Here is a 21270-nt window from a genome sequence, read left to right as displayed (position 1 = left end):
TTGAAAGCGACTTCTTTAGCTTGAGATCCCACGCAATAGCCTGGCCACCACCCTGCCCCTTCTATCCTCTGGTTTGCAATCCAGCCTTCTTGCCTCAGTTCGTTTCTGTGGCACAGCTTCACTCATTTCAGTTGTTTATTTGCGCATTTGAGCACTTTTAAAACCCTCGATTCCTGCTTCTCAGAATCAGGGATCATTTTCATCCTTCCAAACACCATCGGGTGCTCACAAGCTTCGGTGTTGGGGTCGTGGAGAAGAGGACTCAGATTGTTCTGACCTAGATTAGCTTTATCAAAGAAGTTATGTTTCATTTAGCCGGTGCGGAAAGCTATCTTTTTGGTCAAGGCTGCTTTGCATACTTGTATGTTTTACGATGAAAGGGCCTTATAGCTTTTTGCTAAAGCATTGTAGAGTTACATTTATACCGTAAACACAATATTTCCTTTTACCTGGAAGATGCTAATTCGCACCTGTTTTGTTACAGGTAGTGGAGCACAGTAAAAGAATTCAAGATGTCACCTAATATAAACTGGAAAGAAATAATAAAAATTGACCCAGATGACCTGCCTCGTCAAGAAGAATTGGCAGACAATTTATTGATTTCCTTATCCAAGGTGGTTAATAAATAAATGATACAGAGACAATTGTGATAAATTTAAGTTGCCTCTGAAATCATTGAATGCTAAAATTGGAAGAGTTCTTATATTTTGCTTAAAGGTTATAAAATAGTTGCTTTTCTGTTTGCTTAGGTGGAAGTAAGTGACCTAAAAAATGAAAATCAAGAAAATGTGATCCATCTTTTCAGAATTACTCAGTCATTAATGAAGGTTTGTATGCAGTATATTTTAATAGTAACTTTGACTCTTAGATTTCAGTGTCTGTTATTACATAAGGTAATCTCTATGAAATTACTTAGTAATGTCTAGAGCAACACTCAAAAATAAGTTAACAAATGTGAATTGAAAATTTTATATAAAAGAGAATTTTTTACTCTAAATTTCCTAAAAGAATGTGTTAGGGAAATGGAATAGGAATGTTTAAAAATAACATAAGAACATACATCTTGAAGTCCAAATGAGAAATGCAGACATTGAGTGTTGTAGGGATTTGTTGGAAGGAATGGTGATTTAAATTGTATCAGAAGATTTGGTAAAATGATGAAGACTGAGGAGTAGTTTTAGATAAGTGAAAGGCAGTGGTGAGATGCTAAGAGGATTCTAAAGCTGGAGGTTATAAGTAAATATTAGAATAGGAAATATGTTTTTATTTGAGGAAACAAGTGCAGGAAGTTTGTAGCAGGTTGTAGAGAAAGCAGATGTTGTATGGACAGGTTGCGATAGGTTATTAAGGGTCTTAAAGGTGTACTGTATGCTACTGGCAAGGAAGGCTTTTAAATCATAATTGACAAGATACAAAAATATGCCTTAGAAAAGAAAAAATTGGCTGTTATATAGGAGAAAATGAAGGGAATTGGAACTGAACAGCTATAACATCTTGAAGGAGTTCAGACATAAATTTGTGAACTAGAATAGAAACAATTGAATAGACAAAATATTTGTGAAGATATCTCAAAGGAAGAAGTTTCAATCTTGCATTTAAGAGTTGAGGTTAAAAGAAGAATCAAAAACGCTTCAAACTGTTGCAGCTCTATGCATTATAACCTTAGGATAGAAAATCATTCATTTATTCATTCAAATAACATTTATTGACTGTTCCCATGTGCCAGCCATTGCAGGCACTAAGGATTAGAACAGCAAATAAAACAATTTTTATTTTTAACACATTTTAGTATAAAAGTATATTCAAGTAACTTTATTTTTTTTAATATTTAGATGAAAGCTCAAGAAGTAGAGTTAGCTTTGGAAGAAGTTGAAAAAGCTGGAGAAGAACAAGCAAAATTTGGTAAGTGTCTTGAGAAAAACTTTATTGTGTTAACCATTCTATTTATTTGTTGAATAGTAGAAAATCAAATTTAATATATTCTAGGAAATAAATAAATTAAATTTGTTTTGAAGACATTTCTAGATCTATTTTGTGGATATGGTATATAATGGTTACTTTTACATAATCTTGTTATAATGTAATATTTTTAAATAATCTTATTGTTTTATTGAAATGCATTTCAAAATTTGTTTTGAGGTAAATCTAACCAGTTGAACCATTTGCCTTTTTTTTTTAATAGAAAATCAATTAAAAACGAAAGTAATGAAACTGGAAAATGAACTGGAGGTAAGTCCTTTTTTATTTCCTAAGGAGTAGTTGTCATTAACTGTATTATTTCAATATTTTTTGATTATTATTTCTTAAGAAAAATCAAGAAGTTGACATTGTACTCAGTTGTTTGTTCAGTGTAATAAATACTTATGTGTTGTGAATTAAATACCCAATTATGATAATATAAATATACTTAAGAGCTAGATGGAGCTTCTAGTTTATAGAATACTCCAGAAGATTACTAGTAATTGAAATAAAGGGGAGGATGTGAAGGTTTGAGGAACAGTGACAAAAGGATATGGTAGAAGTCACTTTTGACAAAGCTAAGTGCTAAAATATGAACATATTGTTGAAGAACTAAATATGTTAAGGTTTCTGAGAAGGTACAAAGGACTGACTTGGAAAGGAGGAAGACCCTCTTCCTTTGTATTAGGAGGGAAGGAAGAGTGAATGTACACAGAAGGTCTTATGTTTGTAGGTTTATTTAGAAGTTGAGAGATTGTAGATGAGATTGTAGATGAGAAGACAAGAGATAGGAAAGGGGAAGTAAATTCAAGGGATTATAGTATAGAGTCCTTTGAGGTCAAAGGACAGGTCTGTTGGGGATAATTGAGAAAATGTTCCTGCTTAGACAAGGATTTGTTGTAGGTATGGCAGACTGAATTCAAGAAACAAGTTTAAAAAAAAGAAAAGACTGGTCGAAGTTATGTGAATATGTAAATTGCTTAGGTCAGCTTTTGATGGGAGAGTATGAGTTAACTCATACATAAAATTCCAGTGAATTTTAAGGATCAACTGGGAACTTGATGGTTTGCTGCTATTGTGAGTATGTAGAGATGGAATAGTATCTTGTGACATCTAAAGCAGCTGGAGTTTTTACAGGATGGTGGAGGAATGTTAGGGATGATAACATGGAAATTAGTTGCAGGATAGAATAAATTTAGGAAAATACCAACATCTGTTCTTGAAAGAAAGAGCAACTTCCTGTGAGAAGAGTTCCAACGAAATTAATATCCTAAGAGAAGCAAATCACAGAAGATAAAAAGGTGGAAAAGAGGATTCTGTAAAGAAACAGAAGATGTAAAATATTAATTTTTCTTGAGTGAAACCTTAGTGGAAAACTTTTTGAGGGAGAGGAAGAAAGAAAATTTGGTGATGGGAGAGAGATGGCAAAAGTGTATGTTGAAGATGCAAAAATGGGACAGGCTAGATAACCAGTGATTTTGATGTTTTGGGCCAAGACCTAAAATTAATAGAAATATCAGTCAAACTAGATTTGGTTTACTGCAGGTTTTTAAAGCTAACCTAAATCTGGTTGTCCAGTACGTTAGGATATAGCACTTGTATGTATTTACATTTATGTTTGTTAAACTTAAAATTAAAAATTCATTTCTTTAGTTGTGCACAGCTGAATTTCAAATGCTCACTAGCCAAATGTAGGTAGAGACTGCTGAACTAGACAGTGCAGATAACAGTTCTGATCTAAATACTCCAGGTATGAGAGAGGGGGCAAGTCAGGAGCACTAAGATGTGCAGGAGGATCGGAGCCTGGTTTCAGACCTCTAAGGCTTAGAAGATGTCTTGATAATTCATTGCCTACATTCTATGCCTTTGTAGTTTAGTCTGGTGCCTGTGCTTTAGTAGCTGTAACAGACTCTAAGTAATTAAATTAAGAGTCCTTTCTCAGTGGCTTAGTGGTTCAGGATGTGCTTAAAGTGTTGTCTGCCCATGAACCACAGAGTAAATAAGTTAGTGACTTTAAAAAATGGTCCTCAAGACCTAGGAATTAAATAAGAGACACTGCGCCTATTAGAAAAAAAAGTAGACCCATATCGCCATCATGTTGGATTAGGCCCCAACTTTCTTAATAAGACTCCTGTAGAGCAAGAATTAAAATTAAGAATAAATGGGATTAAAAAAAAGAATTAATGGGATGGATTCAGAATAAAAAACTTTTTTTCAGCAAAAGAAACAGTCAGTGAGGTGAATAAAGAGCCTACATCTTGGGAGCAAATTTTTACCATTCACATATCAGATAGTGCACTAATCTCTAGGGAATATAAAGAACTCAAAAAGCTAACACCAAAAAAACCCAAATAGCCCAATCAGTAAGTGGGCTAAGGAACTGAACAGACACCTCTCAGAAGGAGATATACAATCAATCAAAAATATATGAAAAAATGTTCAATATCTCCAACAATTAGAGAAATGCAAATCAAAACTACTCTTAAGATTTCATCTTACTCCTGTCAGAATGGCAGCTATTATGAAGTTAAACAACAATAAGTGTTGGCGAGGATGAAGGGGAAAAGGCACACTCATACATTGCTGGTGGGAGTGCAAATTGGTAAAACCAATATGGAAAGCAGTATGGAGATTCCTTGGAAAGCTGGGAATGGAACCGCCATTTGACTCAGCTATCCCACTCCTCAGTCTATACCCAAAGGACTTAAAAACAGCATACTGTAGGGACACAGCCACATCAATGTTTATAGCAGCATAATTCACAATAACTAAACTGTGGAACCAACCTAGATGCCCTTCAGTAGATGAATGGATAAAGAAAATGTGGTACATATACACAATGGTATATTACTCAGCAATAAAAGAGAATAAAATCCTGGCATTTTCAGGTAAATGGATGGAGTTGGAGAATATAATGCTAAGTGAAGTAAGCTAATCCCCAAAAAAACAAATGCCAAATGTTTTCTCTGATATAAGGAGGCTGATTTACAATGGGGTTGGGAGCAAGAGCATGAGAGTATTAGAAGAACTCTAGATAGGGCAAAGAGGTAGGAGGGGGAATTGGGGTAAAAGAGATGGTGGCATGAGATGGATATCATTACCCTAAGTACATGCATGAAGACATGAATGGTATGAATATACTTTGTATACAACCAGAGATATGAAAAATTGTGCTCTATATATATAATATGAATTGCAATGCATTCTGCTCTCATATATATAACAAATTAGAATAAAAAATTTTTAAAAATACAATAAAAAATTATTCTTTAAGTAATGTTATTCTAAATGTATGGTACTAAAGCATAATGGAAATTGTAAATCAGGATAATTATTTCCTTGTTGATGGACTTGAACACCCAAATATAATGCAATTAATTTAAGCATTTGGTTTATTACTTTAAGATGGCTCAGCAGTCTGCAGGTAGACGGGACACTCGATTTTTACGTGATGAAATTCGGCAACTTGAAAAACAATTGGAACAAAAAGATAGGGAATTGGAGGACATGGAAAAGGAATTGGAAAAAGAGAAGAAAGTTAATGAACAAGTAAGGCATGTTTTTTTCAATGAATCTTAACTGTTCAAGTTAAGATGTCTGTAGAACATCTGGTTTTGCTTTTTAAAAATATTGATAATATTGTCTCTAAGGTTTTATATCATTATTCATTTTGTCATTGTATCTTTAACATGTAATGGAAGCTGGGTGCAGTAATACATCCCTGTTATCCAAGAGCCTTCAGAAGCCGAGGCAAGATAACTGTAAATTTGAGGCCAGCCTCAGCAACTTAACAAGACACTGGCTCAAAAATAAATAAACAAACAAACAAATAAATAGGTCTGGTCATGTAGCCCAGTGGTCAAGTGCTCCTGGATTAAATCCCCAGTACCAAAAGAAAAAAAAAAAGTGTGTGTATATGTATACATACACATACACACCAGGCACTTTAGTGACTTTGAGGATTAATTCTTTATATTTGGAGGCACATATTTCTGAGGACATTAGAATTATATTTATGAAATGGATGCTTTGATCTTGAAGTTTTGTGTGAAAAATTAATAGGCACTGGGTTTCTTTGGCAGTTTCTACTTTGCCCTTAACCATTCATTCAGTTTTATTAAGTATTTACAGCATAGCAAAGACTGCTAATTACTCGAGTCCAGTGAGTTTCTATTATCTAACTCTCAAAGATTTTCACAATCAATAATAAAAATACCATAGGGAAATATATAAAGTTAAAAAAAATACTCTGGGATACTCTCTGGAGGGATTTGTCACTCAGTGTTGAGATTTGGGAAGTGATATGAGACCTGAAGTAGGAATTAATGTAGCAACAGGAATAAGCATTCTGGGGTAGAAAATACAGCATTTTTTGAGATCTAGATATAAGGTATGTAGTATGTTCTGGAACTACTATTGTTCATTTTTGCTTGAATATAGATAAAACAGTGCCATGTACTTTATATACATCAATTCATTAATTATGAATTATTATGTTAATTCATATATATTATGCATTATTCATTAATTCATTATTCTTCATTTGAAAATTTATCTCGTATGATGTCATTTCTACCACGTTACCAATAAAGAAATTAAGAGATACATAAAGGTTAAGTAATTGCCCATGGTTACAGAGCCAATAAATGATAAAGCCAGGATTTGAATCTAGACAGTCCTACTCAAGTGTCTGTGCTTTTGTCCACTGTATTTTCCGACCTTCCTAATTTTAATACTCAAGAGTCCTCTGAAGAAGTAAGGGCCAGTTCCTAAGGAATTTGTTTATCTTTTCTAAAAGTACTCGAAGGAAAATTTTTGAACACGATATCAAGATCAGGTCTATATTTTTAAAGTTTACTCTGCTTTGTGGAGAGTAAATTGAAGACTACCAAAACTAGTAAGGAGACATTTGTGTTAATTCAGGCAGATGCTAATTATGGCTTAATTAAGGTAATGGCTGATGGGATTAAGATGCATAGACATATTTGAGAGAAGTAGATGTATTTGCACATGGTGAATGATGGTGGGAGAAGACAGATAAATGGGACAGTCTGCCTGTTTTTATGTGTTAGGCTACTGGATAGGTAGGTAGATAGTTCCTTTTACTAAGAAGAGACACAAAAGGAGTTTAGAGATTTTTTTTCTACTGGAGATTGACCCTAGGGATACTTTTCCAATGAACTACATCCCAAACCCTTTTTATTTTTTTGTTTTCAGACAGTATCTCACTAAGTCACTGAGGCTGACCTGTAACATTTGATTCTCTTGCCTCAGCCTCTCAAGTAATCCCTCTGTGGGATTCCAAGTGTACATCACTTGCCTGGCCAAGATTATTATTTTAGTTTTATATGTATTAAGTTTGAGTTCATATTCAAAAAGGATACTTGTGGATCTGGAATTCATGAAAGACATTTGGCAGATGATGAGGATTTATTTTCATCAGTACAGATACTAACAAAGCCAGAAAAGTGATTATAGAATGGATTTCAGAAATGCCTAATAAAGCAATGAAAGAGGAATAGATACTTTGAAGGAAATCCCATTAAGAGTGTGACATTTGAGAGGCTGAGGGGGAAAAAACATCAGTAACATTAATACTTTATTATTAAGTTCTTGACTTCTCTCTTGTTAAAATTTTCCAATTCAGAATACAATAGTTTATTTCTTAATTTTCAGATGAAAATAAAAGGATAATAATAACAGGCAAACTTCTAAGATCTGAATTGTACTTTGCATTTTATTATGAACTTTCTTTAAATTTTTTATTTTGAAAAATGTCAGACCTTCATGAAGATTGTAAGAAAAACAATAAACATCCATAGTCCCCACATATAGATTCACCAGTTGATAACTCTGAACATTAGCTTTATCTTTCTTTCATTGTCTTTATACACACAGAAATACTTCTCTTTCACTGCCTTTTTTTCTACTGAGCTATATGAGAGTTAATTGTAGAAACTTCACACTTAAAACATTTCAGCATGTCTCTGTTAAAAAGGATATTCTGCATAACCACAGTATAATTATCATACTTGGGAAATTTAATATTGATTCTGTATTATAATTTAGTACATAATCAAATTTCCTCTTTTGACCAATAATATCTCTCTCATAGCACCCCCGCCTACCTGTCAGTATCCAAGGTTCCATTAAGTTTCACACACTGCATTTGATTATTTATTGTAGATTTTCAAATGTGGTTGTACAACGTTATCATTCTGTCTTCTCAAGAAGGAGAAAATAGAAAAGTAAAGTATCAGATTGTTTATTGAAGAGTAGGTGATAAAAATTATCATGGCAATTATAATAATATTTGCTTATTTGAGAAAACAAAACAGTCAAAAGTAAAATCATTTGGATGTGAAGAAGAAAACTCTATAGATATATACATATTATTTTAAAATTCTATTTACTGAGTATTATATTAAGGGACTTTATCTTATTTAGTTTTATGTCAGCATATGAAATGAAAAAAACTGATTTTAAGAGGTTAAATGCCTTGTGTACATTTTATTGGAAATCTATGGGCAAGAGATATTAGCCTAGGCCAGTCTAATATCAGGTTGCTTCATTTAACTATTAATGCATTGACATATATTTCTAAGTAATTAGAAGCAAAGAGTTTTCTAGCTATGAATGACATGAAGAATAGTAAAATATAATGATCTTTGGCAGAAAACTACTAATTTTATTAGAGATTTTTTGGGAATGGGGAAGAAAAAAGGAGAATAATTGTTTAAAATTTTTAATTTATTTACTAATTTATATTTTTTTGTTTGTTCTGGTTAGTTTTTAAGTTTGCATGGGTTTTTTAAAAATCTTTTAACCTGAGTCTTCCTTGTCCTTTCTAATCCTTAGTTTGAATAGATTTTTGTCTTATTTGTGTTAGGTTGATTTGAAGTCCTTATAGTTAATTGTTTTTTTTACTTTATTTGAAAGGATTTAGAATTTAGATTGACAAACCAAAAAAACTTGTTTTTGTATTAAATTGCTGTTGAATTTTATCATATTTATTTTTTTTTACCATTTTAGTTGGCTCTTCGAAATGAGGAGGCAGAAAATGAAAACAGCAAATTAAGAAGAGAGGTTGGTAAAAAATTTTAGTTGTGATGGTTCAATAAAGATACTTGTTAAAAAAAAGTTTACATAAATTTATATTGTAAACAGAAATGGAATCTTCCAAGTAACTTATGCTTTTAAATTGGTTGATCTTATGATACCATTTTGTGTCAAGGAACTAGAAGATAAATCAAAATGTCAGGTCTTTCATCTCTTAGATCTGTGTTGAAAATCCTGCTTTCTATTCAATAATCCATTCTTTGCTAATTTGCTAATTGAATATAGGAGTGGATTTCTGTTCTTATTGCTCTTATTTTATTCAGCATTTTTTAATAATTTTTGTTCTCACAAAGTTTTGTAAATTCTAATTATTATTTGGTTCTTCGGAGCCAAATAATGTTTGTATATTGCTTATTCTTAATGTAGTAGCATAATCAAAATATTTCATTTCATTTGATAGTTAATATTCTTACTTTCTTTGATTATCCAAAATAATGTACTCAAATCTCCTAAAGTTTCTTTATTTTTGCTTTCTTTAATTTCTGTCTATTATTTTTAATTATATATTGCCTTTCTCATTCCTAATTACCTTTTTTCTGTCCTTTTCTGGAGAACAAACGTCTAAAGAAAAAGGTGAGGCTTTAAGGGTGGTAAAACCTTGGAAATTTAAAGATATGTTCTGAGAGCAATATTTAGAGGATATAGTTTTGTTGTTTCGGATAATTTCTTAAAGGACTGTTGTTTTTGATCTACCTTCAGAATGAACAGCTTCGTCAGGATATTATTGACTACCAGAAACAAATAGATTCACAAAAAGAATCACTTTTATCAAGAAGAGGAGAAGACAGTGACTATCGATCACAGTTGTCTAAAAAGAACTATGAACTTGTCCAATATCTGGATGAAATTCAGGTAAAATGAATAAAGTCAATTTAAAGCAATTATTCTTATAAACTTTAGTTTCACTATAATGAAATCTAGTATTTAGCCCTCCATGTAATTCTTCATTATAAATTGGCCATCATGTACTTATAAATCATGAAATAAATTGCATCTTTGAAGTTCCAATTCTTCATTCATTCTTTTTGTATAAGCCTATCTTCTATTTTGGGAACAATTGAAATCCTGTGTACAATATTCTTGATGTTTAATGTAATTTAATTGATTAATGTCAATTTATCCTAAAGGTACATAAAGAATTTTCTTTTGTGCAGTGCGTTATTAATGTCTCCATTTAATTTTAACTTAGATTAAGTTTGACTTTATTTAAAACTTTTTTGAAAATTATAGTGTCTCTTAGGGCAGGGGGTTTAGCTCAGTGGTAGAGCACTTACTCAGCATGTGCAAGATCCTAGGTTCGATCCCCAGTACTGCCAAAAAATAAAAATAAAATCATAATCATAAACTCATAATAAAATCATAAACTTTTTTAGACTTTAACAGAAGCTAATGAGAAAATTGAAGTTCAGAATCAAGAAATGAGAAAAAACCTAGAAGAGTCTGTACAGGAAATGGAAAAGATGACCGATGAATATAACAGAATGAAAGCTATTGTTCATCAGACTGATAATATAATGGACCAGTTAAAAAAAGAAAATGATCATTATAGACTTCAAGTAAGAATTATTGTCAAGATAGTTTATTTAAAACTTCATGTTGTTTCATTACTGTTTATTGGAAGCACTTTAACTTTCTAGGATGTGAATTTTGTCTCTCTTCTTAATATTGTAATATGTTGTCCTCATGATATTCTTGTCCATATGTGTTTTGAATTTCCCTCACAAACATCTTGTAATTCTTGCCATCTAGGAATATGTAAGTGACATTTTAATAAACATATAGATGGAAGTCCTGTTTATGCATTTTAGACCTTAATAGGTAATTTTCCCTTGATACTTTTGAAAGTCATATCATTTAGCTTTAGATCTTAAAATGAATATAATATAAATATATATAAATGTATTAGAAATCAATACATTGTTTACTATTTATATGGGCATAAACTTATTAAAAAAAGTAGAATAATGTTTAAAAAATACAATTCTCTAGTAATTAAAGAAAATTGTGCAACTATAGGTTGAGTATTCCTTATCTGAAATGGTTGTTAACAGAAGTGTTTCAGATTTTGAATTTTTTCAGATTTTGAAATATATGTATATGTGTAAAGAGAAACCTTGGAGACAAGATCCACATATAAATATTAAGTTTATTTATGTTTCATACCCCAAAAATGTTAGGCAATATTTTTAGTGTACTTGCCTTTCAATCGACATATATCACATGAGGTTCAGCATGAATTTTCCAGTTGTGGCATTCCATCATTGCCAAAAAGTGTATAATTTTGGAGCCTTTTAAATTTCAGAATTTTGGATTAGTATTGCTCAACCTGTATAAAGATACAGAAACCATCATATGTTACGGGCTACTCTAGTAATAGATTATGTAATGTGGTACATCTGAGTATATATAAATATTCATATGTAATAAATATATTTATGTTACAACAATTAGTACCATTTCTTGAAATAATTATTACCTTTTAGGTGAAGGAACTTACAGATCTTCTGAAAGCAAAAAAATGAAGAAGATGATCCAATCATGGTAGCTGTCAATGCAAAAGTAGAAGAATGGAAGGTGCTTTTCTCAACTTATATAATAGCATTTTCATTTTCTATTTTAGGTTTTAAATTTAAGTTTTATTTTTGTATAAAGGACTTATAAGTTAATAAAATTTTCAAGTTTTTTACTTATTTATTTTTTAATTGATGGTGTTATAAGTCTCAGAAAAGCTTTGTAGTCTTTGCTCATTTGTTATTGAGTGAGTGCTTTCAAGTCAGGGTTAATCAGTGGGATTAAGAGTAGGAGAAGAGATCTATCAGAATCACTTGGGAAGCCTTTTCAAAATTCACCTCTTTCTCCTTACCACCCTCCAATCTCAACCAATTCCGCAGCCTTTCCATGTCAGAAGCTGGATTTTTGATAGTTATATATTTGAAAAACATGAGATGGCTGAATGAGTAATTCTTATTTTAAAAACTCTCTTCTTGAGTCATTGCTTTTAATAGGGATCATGTAAATGTTGTTGGCAATGGGAATTGGTTATCATCTAGGAAACTCATATAATTAAGTATTTTAAATGAAAACAGTGGCAATGGAAGTGAGGCCTGAAAAAACAATTAGGGGTCACTAAATTTTATGTAAGGGTCTAGAGAGTAAATATTTAAGTCCATCTAGTCTGTTTGTAACTGAACACTGCTGTTAACATGTGAAAACCACCATAGACAATACACAAATCAATGAATAAGACTGTTTTCCAGTGAAACCTTTTTTACAAAAACAAGTGGCATATCAGATTTTATCTGTGAGCTATAATTGACCAATTCTTGGAAAAACTAGTTTGTTTTTTTACGAAATTAAATTTTTTGGTGGGGAAATCATATGATAATATGTGTAACATAATTTTTTGACTTACATCTTTAAATAATTATTTTATCTCAGTATATATAGTATTGCTTTGTTGTTTTTAATGGCTGTTTAAATTTTCTTTGTCATATGTGTATTTATAATTGATTCCTTTGTGTGTAACATTTAAGTGGTTTCCAATTTTTACTGTTAATAACAGTGTTTTAATAAATATCCTTGTATGTATTTTATTTTTTAAATATACATGTATGGTTGGTAAAATAAATTGCCATATGTAATTGTGATATTTGTTGCTGGTATATTTCTCCAGTTTGTTGCTTATGTATTGGCTTAAGTATTTTTTTAAATATGAAGTACAATATTTTGCTGCATATTTTCACAGACTTAATGCCAAATTATTTTTGTAAAAAAAAAAAATGGGATGCAACAATATGTGAAGCTTCTTTCAAAAAATGTGCTGGTATTACTTAGAAATAATTTATTACTAAACTTTCTTTGGTGCAAGATTAGAATATACAGACTACTCAAGTATGTTATTGAGGTGGTGACAATTATTCAATGAAATGGTATTTCTTTGAATATTAATTAGTTAAATTTATGATTTTTCTAATGGTTTTTGACCTTTGTGTCATAATTAGAAAGGCTTCTAAGTACTTGTTTTTGAATTTCTTTTCTTTTTTTTTTCCTAGTGTCTTTTGGTTTCCTTGTTCGAATTTAAGTCTTTGAAGCATATATAATTCATTTTGGTATAAAGATTGTAATATGGATTCCACAGACCTATTACTGAAACATCATTTTTTGAATATTTCATTTCATACTGAAATATAGTTCCATTTTTTACCATACAAAAACTCCTGTTGACTTTTAGATTTGTTTGGACTCTCTTTTATGAAATTAATTTCACCTGTTATCTAAAATTATTGTTTAATTATTTCATGTATAAGTAAATGCTGTTCTCATTGTTTTTTTGTTTTTAGACTTTTATGAGCAACTTTTACAAGAAATTTAGAAGTAGCTTGTTCAGTTCTTTTAAAAAATCTTACTTTTTTATTGGGTATGTATAAAAGGTATAGATTGATTTAGCATAAACATTTTTATGATATTCAATCCCTCTAAGAAAAAAAACCACTTTTATGATACTTTATTCTTCTCAGTGGCATTTTAATGCTAATTTCATAGATAAGTTGTATAAAACTTATGTAATAATGTGGAAGAACATATAAGTTCTGATTTAGGAAGGAATTATGAGTTGAGTTTTTAAAATTTGAATTCTGAAAATGTAAAAATTACAGTGTGCATTTTTAAATCTTTTTTATTTCAACTTCACATTAAAGAGAATTAAGGTCATACTTTCTTGTTCAAAGATTTGTATTTCCTATGTTTTTTTAAATGTGCTAATGGTGTTAACCGTAAGTGAGGAATAGTTTGTCTTTTGTGTCACAGATATTTTGTTTATTTCTAGTTAATATTGTCTTCTAAAGATGATGAAATAATTGAATATCAGCAAATGTTACATAATCTGAAGGAAAAACTTAAAAATGCCCAGCTTGATGCTGATAAAAGTAATATTATGGCTCTACAACAGGTGAAACCTTCTCAGATTTTCATTTGTTAATCCCTTTTATCAAAGTTAAAAGTGTGAACGTTTGTTTATTTTATCACCTGTGTCTAATTTAGTGACTTCCACTACTAGGTGTATGAGAAAGTCTTGTAATTTCTTGTTTCAGCTCAAGAAAAAAATTAGAGTAAGGGTTAAAGTTAGAATCATTTTTTTTTTTTATTTTTCTATGTTGATGTAGATAATATAGCCATTGTTTTAGTCAGGAATTAAAGAGAAACTATTCAAAACGTTTAAAAAACATCTTACTACTCTGTTATTAAGATTTATTATATAATATTTTAGTCCTGATATACCCTATTACAATGTGAAATGAACTCAAAGTGTGGTAATAACTTTAATGAGCTACCTAAAGATTTTATTTTTAATAAAAATGTTTTAATAAAATTTTAATAAAAACTTGCATGGAAAAAAAGCACACTTTCATAAACATAAAATAAAAATTCTAAGTAACACTTTCCTTGTCATTGTATTCCTAAATATAACAGGCAAAGATTTCCTGCAGCCCTCTTAAATGACAAAAGTCTATTGTGGGGTAGTTATACACAAGCAAAACTACTCACCCGGCGAGGTCAGGCAGGAGGCTGGAATCTGCAAGGGCGGCAGCGGCAGCAGCAGCTTCGTTCCACCTCGAGGTAGGCAGCGGGTCTGGGCTCCTGTGGGTGGTGGAAGCGGCTGCTTCCTTCTTGCCAGGAGATAAGGCAACGGGGGCGCGGGGGTCGGCGCCGGCAAAGTCCGCCTGGTTGGTTCCTGGCGCCACCTCGTTCCTCCTCCTCCTCAGGTGGCCGCCTGGTTCCTCCTCCTCAGGTGGCCGCCGCTTGGTTCCGGCCGCCGCCTGGTTCCTCCTCCTCAGGAGGCCGCCGCCTTCCTGCCACCGCTGCCGCGTTCTTCCTCCTCAGACAGTCGCCTCGTTCCTGCCGCCGCCTGGTTGGTTTCTGCCGCCGCCTCGTTCCTCCTCCTCCTCAGGTGGCCGCCGCCTGGTTCTGGTTCCTGCCGCCGCCTCGTTCCTCCTCCTTCTCAGGTAGGCGCCGCCTGGTTCCGGCCGCCGCCTCGTTCGTCCTCCTCCGGCTGCGGCTGCCACCTCGTTCCTCCTCCTCCGGCGGCCGCCTTCCTCGTTCCTGCCGCCGCTTCGTTCCTCCTCCTCAGGTGGCCGCCGCCTCCTTCCGGCCGCCGCCTCCTTCCGGCCGCCGCCTCCTTCCGGCCGCCGCCTCCTTCCGGCCGCCGCCTCCTTCCGGCCGCCGCCTCCTTCCGGCCGCCGCCTCCTTCCGGCCGCCGCCTCCTTCCGGCCGCCGCCTCCTTCCGGCCGCCGCCTCCTTCCGGCCGCCGCCTCCTTCCGGCCGCCGCCTCCTTCCGGCCGCCGCCTCCTTCCGGCCGCCGCCTCCTTCCGGCCGCCGCCTCCTTCCGGCCGCCGCCTCCTTCCTCCTCCTCCGGCGGCCGCGGCCGCCGCCTCCTTCCTCCTCCTCCGGCGGCCGCGGCCGCCGCCTCCTTCCTCCTCCTCCGGCGGCCGCGGCCGCCGCCTCCTTCCTCCTCCTCCGGCGGCCGCGGCCGCCGCCTCCTTCCTCCTCCTCCGGCGGCCGCGGCCGCCGCCTCCTTCCTCCTCCTCCGGCGGCCGCCTTCCTCGTTCCTGCCGCCGCTTCGTTCCTCCTCCTCCTCAGGTGGCCGCCGCCGGGGTCCGGCCGCCGCCGGGGTCCGGCCGCCGCCGGGGTCCGGCCGCCGCCGGGGTCCGGCCGCCGCCGGGGTCCGGCCGCCGCCGGGGTCCGGCCGCCGCCGGGGTCCGGCCGCCGCCGGGGTCCGGCCGCCGCCGGGGTCCGGCCGCCGCCGGGGTCCGGCCGCCGCCGGGGTCCGGCCGCCGCCGGGGTCCGGCCGCCGCCGGGGTCCGGCCGCCGCCGGGGTCCGGCCGCCGCCGGTTCCTCCTCCTCAAGTGGCCGCCTCCTCCTTCCGGCCGCCGCCTCCTTCCGGCCGCCGCCTCCTTCCGGCCGCCGCCTCCTTCCGGCCGCCGCCGCCTTCCGGCCGCCGCCGCCTTCCGGCCGCCGCCGCCTTCCGGCCGCCGCCGCCTTCCTCCTCCTCCGGCGGCCGCGGCCGCCGCCGCCTTCCTCCTCCTCCGGCGGCCGCGGCCGCCGCCGCCTTCCTCCTCCTCCGGCGGCCGCGGCCGCCGCCGCCTTCCTCCTCCTCCGGCGGCCGCGGCCGCCGCCGCCTTCCTCCTCCTCCTCAGGTGGCCGCCGCCGGGGTCCGGCCGCCGCCGGGGTCCGGCCGCCGCCGGTTCCTCCTCCTCAAGTGGCCGCCGCCTTCCGGCCGCCGCCGCCTTCCGGCCGCCGCCGCCTTCCGGCCGCCGCCGCCTTCCGGCCGCCGCCGCCTTCCTCCTCCTCCGGCGGCCGCGGCCGCCGCCGCCTTCCTGGTTCAGGCTGCCGCCTCCTTCTGGCCGCCGCCTCGTTCCTTCTCCTCAGGTGGCCGCCTCGTTCCGGCCTCCGCCTGGTTCGTTCCTGCCTCCGCCTCGTTCCTCTTTCTCAGGTAGCGTTCATCTTTCTCAGGTAGCGGTACTGAGGTCGGCTTTGGGGGAAGCTAGGGCTGTGGTAGCGGTGGCGGCTGCTTTGTTCCCGCCAGGAAGTAGGGCAGCAGGGATGGTTCCGCGAGGGCTTCAGCCGGGGCGGTGCCGGCTCTGCTTCATTCCCGCTTCGAGGTAAGGCGGTGGGGTCTGTGTCGGGGGCAGTAGGGGCGGCAGCAGCTTCCCTCAGGCAGCAAGGTAGGGCGGCGGAGCTGGGGTCTTGGGGTGTGGGCAGCTACGTTCCAGTCAGGCATCCCCGCCACCGGTGTCCACGAGTTGCGGGGCCTTTTGGCTGCTCCTATTATTTGGCGGCTGGGGGGCCCTCTGTCAGTGGGCAGCCTTCCCCACAAAGGGCCTCGGAGCTGCGTGGACACCGGCAGCAGCAGCAGCGACAGCAGCAGCAGCTCACCTATGAGGGCGCAGTCATTTGTTGTAGTTTTTGGGGCTTTGTTGTTTTTCCTTGGGCTTTTACCCTTCTTTTCGTTAATTTTGGATAAAATGTCCCCCGTGATGTAAAGATTGAGCAAGGAACCTTGGTGACATGGGGAGCTTTGCAGAAAGTGCAGTTTGGATTCTGCTTTTCCCATGGTGGCAGCTGGATGAATCTTCACTGCTGGCCCTGGAAAAAGCTAGGGAGGCTTGTTAGTTGAGTTTTAAATTTCCCAGTATTGTGTTTAAAGGTTTTAGTGCATAGGTTTTACGTTCACCTTAAATAAGCATATGAGCAGTTAACAGGGAATGTTTTCCTCTGGGAAAGGGAATTTGGTAGCTCTGACCCATGTCAGTCTGTGAATATTTAGACCTGTAGTGACTTTTTAACATTTTTCATAAGAATCTGTTATTTACAGTGTGTCATATGTTGTTAATACTCCTTGCCTTAAGTTCCCCGGCAAATCTTTTTCATGCCTTCTGAGAAAGTAGACAATTGATAGATTATCCAAGGAATGGAAAAAAATGTGAGTGGGTGATTTCGGACAATCCCTGAGAGCTGGCATTGTAAAACTCATCCTATCCCCAGTAACATTTTCATAAATTCGAGCACTTTTGAAGCCTTTTTATAAAGATACAATTTGGGAATGATATTAAGATAAGGAAAAGCTGTTGATTGACTTCTTAGATTAACATTTCTTCCCTTTTCTCTTTAAAAAAGTTTTCCAAGTGATAACTTCATGAAGATGTCCAGTGATAAGCAAATGTCCGATGATGATGACAGCCCTAGTACCAGCAGTGGTAGTTCAGATTTGGACCAGCAAGACCCTGCTGTTCCAGAGCCTGAAGATCATGAAGAAAGAACCTTCTGCCACCCATCGGAAGAAGAGCACCACACTCTCTAGCAAAACCACTGCTAAGTTATCCACTAGTGCTAAAAGGTAACATTGTCAGGTTGTCTTCCAAGCAATTGGATGCTTTTATTTTTACATCAAGAACAATACTCCAGAAATACTTCATGACCAATTTTATTTATACTTGAATGAATTGTCATCCTTTAGGGAGCATGAAAACGTCCTCACTAAAATTATGCTTCTAAGCAAACTTATTCTGTACTTTGGTAATTTCAGTAAGAGTCCTAGAGACTGAATTCTCATCCTGACAGTTTAAGGAGTTGGCAAGGAAAATGTGTGAAACTGAATTAGATGGTACATTGGGGATGTTTCCTTTTGTGAGTTACACTCTTGAGTGAAATTAGCACGTGTCCACCTGGGTGTCAGTCCAGGCATCTGTGGTGGCAGGTTCATAAAAGGAAATGTGTCACTTTTCATGAAAGGAAATGATCAAAAAAGTTTATATTTGCTAAAAAATGTTGAATGTCAGGCCTTGGCATTTTTTGAAAGCAGATTTTAAATTTGCTTAGTTTTACAAACAAGTCTTTAAATCCTGCATAATAAGTATAATTTTTTTGTAGTTATAGTTATCCCTCCTTGTTCTTGTGAGAACAAATAAAACTGAAAAGTAGCCATTAACAATCTCAGGTGTCACTTTGCTGTTAAAACTTTGCACATCTTTAAAACTCGTGGATGTTCTTGACATAGTAGTGAAAATCAACAGCAGGAAAAAACATTTTGTTGGTTGTAAGTGAAAGATTATTTGTTTCCTGCTGACTTTTATTTTCTATGATGGCAAAAAAATCCATCACTGGGACTCCATCAGTGATAGTGGTTGTATTGAGTAGAACTCTTGTATCAAACATAAAATACACCTATAGCATTACTTAATGTTGATGTTTTGTTGTTTTTCATTGATCACAACTAAAAGAAAGAATACAAAAACTGATCAATTATTGCATTTTATAGTGATTCATGTTCTTATTTTTCTATATATTTTCACCTTCATTGCACCACTAATCAAACACTAATGAACTTGAGAATATTATATTGAATAGCAGCAGTCTTTGAAATAATTTAAAATTCTTCTCAGTGTGTTGTAATCTTGTGGAGAGAACATTAAACAACTTTTGAAAACATTGTAAATTTCAAGAAAATCAGAGAAATGCTCTTTTTCCCCTTACCTCAAGGCCCTCTTTCCTCCAAGAGTATGAAATTTAAATTTACGTGCTGAACCTAAGATCAGAGAAAATAAATGGTTAAGTAAGATTGCTAAAATAGTCCTTGGAAGTTTTTCATTGGTAAAGGTATTTGTAAATTTTAAACTTTTTTTAAACAGATAAATATTGATAAAACTATTAATGTGCTTTTGCAATAGCTTTCTAATTTTTACCACAATAAAAGTGGATTGAAGTCATTGTCAAAAATATTCTAGTGCTTTTTCTCCTTCCGTTTTTTCTCATTTGCATATAAGCTTGAAAAGAGAATTTCTTTGGTAAAAAGAGTTTTAAAATAGATTTTATATCCTTTTGTTTAGTAGTAGTGGAGGACTTTCTCAAATCAGGTGTAAGTGACTTACCTAATTACAGTAGCAAGTGAGAAAAAAGCTGCAATTTTCTGTTAAGGAGTTTGGGTTATGCCTCTGAGAACAAAGAGGAAGCAGCCATGTTAGCATTACTGAAGGCAAAACCAGCCTTGCATTTACCTGCATGATGGTAGAGGGCATTCTGATTTTCTGGTTATTCTGTAGACTGTCTCAAATCCTTTTTGTCTGTTCCCATTTCACTAACAGAATTCAGAAGGATCTAGCTGAAATAACCCTTAATCCTCTCCTAACTTCAGGTAAGAATCAAATTTTGTTGTTTTGATTTCTAAATGGTGGAATAATATCAGGAGATGAATGTATTATCCTTGTATGTATGTGCAGCAGAAGAGGCTAGCTAGCTATGTTTGCTTCCTTAAAGCTTTGCAAGTGCTTTAAACAAAAATTGCCTAGGTGAATTAAATTAAATTAGGAGAAAAATACTCTTAGCATGTATCATATATTCTGTACTTATGAATATAGTGATCTTGTGCTTCTTGCTGAGATTTGTTTGAGTGGTGTTGATTTTTCTGTTGTTTTTCTGTGGAATATATTTATTCACAAGTATTTTGTAGAAACCTGTAAGGTTTTAAGTTTTAAAGTTAGTGCTTGTGTGCAATCTGAATTGATTTTCCAAATTTAGAAATTGTTGAATATGGTGTTACAAAATGTAAAACAGGAGTATAGTTGTATCTGTTGGATTTATTCAATAACTTGCCTAAAGGACAAATTTTATGTGCTAAGCTATGGTTGTAGTTGTTATTTTCTAGAAAGCACATTGTTGGAATTGTTTACATTTTAAGCAAATATCCTAATGACTTGGGAAATTTCTTAGCAGTAAATTAATTGAAATTGTGAGAAGAATCAAAGTCAGTGGAACTCAGATTTTAACAAATTGTTGACAAATTGTATTAAAAGTAGCTGGTTGATTTTTTTCATTTGTGTCTTATATAGTTTTCTGTTTATTTTTGAATGGTGACTGTAGGGTTGACAAAATTTATCAAATTTAGAGAGCAATATTATAAATAAATTGCATAGAAGTTTGTGCTCAAGAATGAGAGGGGAAGGGATGCTATAATTAAGGCAGTGTTATGATTTGATATAAAAATGTTTTGGTGTTTAACCTGTGTTTTGGCTACAAATTGTGTTTGCTCTTGTTGATCAGCACCATCTCTGAAGTCTACCTGAGACATAATAAGGAATAATCCATTTACTACCTTGTGTGTGTTAACCAGATCCCCAGATAAGGGGGATCTGATCCTGATTTATCCAGTGAATTAATAGTTTTGCTTATATTTGTAGTCGCAGCCATTTCAGTTTAAAAAGGAGACATGAATGTGAACTAATTATAAACAGAGTGGTATGTCAGATCTCAAAATATTACTTAAAAAGTATACTGCTCAATAGTGTAGCCACTAGCCACATTCTGGACTATGGACCAGGATGTTGTGGTTAGTTGAAAATGTGATATGCTGTAAGTGTAAAATGCATACTGGATTTTGAAAACTTAGTACAATTTGTAAAAGAATAAATATTTTAAAGATATTTATTACATATTGAAATGATATTTGACATGTTTAGTAAATGTTTTAAAAATTGTATTTTTATCATTTTAGCATAGTTATTAGAAAATTCAAAATTACATGTGTAACTTGCATTATAATTTTGTTGAACAGTATTGCTTTAGAGAAGAAGTAAATCAGTATTTCTTTTAGCCTTCTAAATGGTGTGTCAAATCTGTACCATTTAGGAGGTCAAGTTAAAT

General features: G+C 36.4%; 1 pseudogene; it reads left to right on the top strand.

Annotated features, from left to right (window-relative positions):
- Positions 1–596: 596 nt before the first annotated feature.
- Positions 597–15084, top strand: LOC143640256 (centrosomal protein of 290 kDa-like; annotated as a pseudogene).
- The last annotated feature ends 6186 nt before the right edge of the window (positions 15085–21270 follow it).

Source organism: Callospermophilus lateralis, unplaced genomic scaffold, assembly GCF_048772815.1.
Source record: "Callospermophilus lateralis isolate mCalLat2 unplaced genomic scaffold, mCalLat2.hap1 Scaffold_148, whole genome shotgun sequence".
Lineage (NCBI taxonomy): Eukaryota > Metazoa > Chordata > Mammalia > Rodentia > Sciuridae > Callospermophilus > Callospermophilus lateralis.
Note: the sequence above shows the minus strand (reverse complement) of the source record. Positions and strands in the feature narration are given on the sequence as shown.